The sequence below is a fragment of the Bubalus kerabau genome, chromosome 15, assembly GCF_029407905.1.
Source record: "Bubalus kerabau isolate K-KA32 ecotype Philippines breed swamp buffalo chromosome 15, PCC_UOA_SB_1v2, whole genome shotgun sequence".
Classification (NCBI taxonomy): Eukaryota; Metazoa; Chordata; class Mammalia; order Artiodactyla; family Bovidae; genus Bubalus; species Bubalus kerabau.
Window position 1 is genome coordinate 50,648,266 of NC_073638.1, and position 2,888 is coordinate 50,651,153.

Below are 2,888 nucleotides of genomic sequence, written 5' to 3' on the forward strand. Positions count from 1 at the left end.
ATTAGCTAGTAGGAAATAGAAAAATTACCAATACTGTATACCAACACATTTGTTTACTCTTGTATTGGTGTATACTAAATCTAAGGATGTGCAATAAAACTTGGAGTGTATCATTCCTCTCAGTGCTACATTTCTAAAACAACATTGGCAGAGGGCAAAAATGACATTTACTGAATCTTTCTATTTTGGGGGGGTGGGTGGGAACAATATCTAGTCAAATCTTCAGGTTGCTTCACAAATTGGAAATTTCCTTCTTGAGTTTCAGCCTAGGGAGTTTAGAGTGAATATTGTTTCAAAAGAAGAGAGAGTGGTATCCAGATTACTTAGGCAGCATGGTCATAGTCATATCCACTTTAACTCCATCGTTTTTCTTCTTCTGGGGTTATTCTCTGTTTCTCATTGTTCTTCTGGGGAATTTCACACAGGATATCCCTGAATGGAAGAAAGACTCCAAAATCTCAAGAAAGGTAATTGTAACTTCTCTTTTCTTTTTCTTTTCCTTTCATTTTGAATTTGACTTTTGTCCCTTTTCTTGAGGGTCTTTCACTCCTAGCATGCACAAGATGCAAGCTTTGTTTGTTACCTAGCTGTGAATTCTCCTTTAAAATAATTTTCAACCATTTTGTTTGCATATCAGCGTTTAAAGGCAAAGTGTCAGGCACTCTGACTTCTGTTGTGAGTCACACTTTCCCTATCTGACGATCTGATATAACCAACCTGCAAACAAAAGCAGCAATTGCTCTCCCACCATCTTCCTCCCAGAGAGCAAAAAGCCATGTTGAAGGAAAAGGTGAAGTCAATGTTCTAGAACTGAAAGGCAAAACTGTACTTTATATCCTTTCTTCTGCATTTTCATCTAGAAATATTTAATGACTCTGCCAAATTCCATAACTGAATTTTACTTTACTATTAGGTAAGGAGATAGTTTGTAGTCAAAAGGAACATACACTCCAAAGAGTAAATATTAAGCTACTTTATCTTTTATGAATACTTTTGCTAAATTGAAATGATTTGTTTTTCTGACTTGCAGTTATCTTGCTTAAAATGTTTGAATGATAAATTTTAGGTATGTCTTTCTATCATTATTTAGCAGCTGCATTGCATTATCAGGTCTATATTGGTCAAAACCAGTGAAAAACAAGATATATTAAACTTGTGGATTATCTAGTTATTAATATCTCTGTCCCATTGCACTGAGCAATTAAAAATAATAATCCTGTGTATAAATAGACTATACTATTTCTTCTTCATTAATACTGACTCCACTCTGTGGGTACCAATGGAATAAAAACAGAGCTTTGTGTTTTTGCAACTATATCATATGTTTGTTTTGTTTGTTCAGTTTTTATTTATTTTAGCAGATATGGTCAATATTTTCCAAAGCTTTTCATTTCATTTGTGTAAAACAAATTAACATTGAGTTGAACTTTGTTTTCAAAAGCTTTCTATATAATCATGTGTAACTTTACCTTTCATCCACCAAATTGTTTAAGACTTTTTAAAAGATATGTATATATAGAAAAAAATATGATCAAGAGTAATTACTAATCTCTTTAATGATAAAATCTTTATCTTTGAGTATCTATATGGAATATGTCATGAGCTTTTTCTTAAATCAGTGGCTAAATTTCAGATATTTAATCCTGTAAATTTTCATTTCTCAGGAAAAAAGATGCATTTTAATGTATTCTTAATAAATAAACATCACTAAAAATACTACCCCTTTTAATACTGTAATTCTCATATGAGGTATCAAAAGTAAGTCAAAATCGTAGAAACAGAAAATAGAATGGTGCTTATCTGGAGCTTTAGGAGAGGAAAAAAGGACTCTACTGTTTAATGGTTATAGAGTTTCAGATTCAGAAGACAAAATGTTATGGAAATCTATTTCACAACAATGGGAATATACTTAGTATCACTAAACTATACACTTAAAAGTGGTTAGCATGGTAGATTTCCTAATATGTTTTCTATCAAAATAATAGATTTAGAAATGAAATAAATATGAAAATACATATAAGAAAGTTAAATGTGTTATGTACTGTACAAGGAGCACAAACCAAGATAAGGTTTTTAAAATCAGGATGATCACTGTTAGCTGGTAGGGAGTGGGGAAGACTGAGAAAATTTAATATATGAAGTCATATTTAATTTAATAGTGTGTGTATGTTAGTCCCCAAATTCCTAATTTATCTCCCTTTGGTAAACATGTACAGGAGACAGGGATCAAGACCATCCCCATGGAAAAGAAATGCAAAAAAGCAAAATGGTTCTCTGGGGAAGCCTTACAAATAGCTGTGAAAAGAAGAGAAGTGAAAAGCAAAGGAGAAAAGGAAAGATATAAACATCTGAATGCAGAGTTCCAAAGAATAGAAAGAAGAGATAAAAAAGCCTTCTTCAAAGATCAATGCGAAGATATAGAGGAAAACAACAGAATGAGAAAGACTAGAGATCTCTTCAAGAAAATCAGAGATACCAAAGGAACATTTCATGCAAAGATGGGCTCGATAAAGGACAGAAATGGTATGGACCTAACAGAAGCAGAAGATATTAAGAAGAGATGGCAAGAATACACAGAAGAACTGTACAAAAAAGATCTTCACGACCCAGATAATCATAATGGTGTGATCACTGACCTAGAGCCAGACATCCTGGAATGTGAAGTCAAGTGGGCCTTAGAAAGCATCACTACGAACAAAGCTAGTGGAGGTGATGGAATTCCAGTTGAGCTATTCCAAATCCTGAAAGATGATGCTGTGAAAGTGCTGCACTCAATATGCCAGCAAATTTGGAAAACTCAGCAGTGGCCACAGGCCTGGAAAAGGTCAGTTTTCATTCCAATCCCAAAGAAAGGCAATGCCGAAGAATGCTCAAACTACCGCACAATT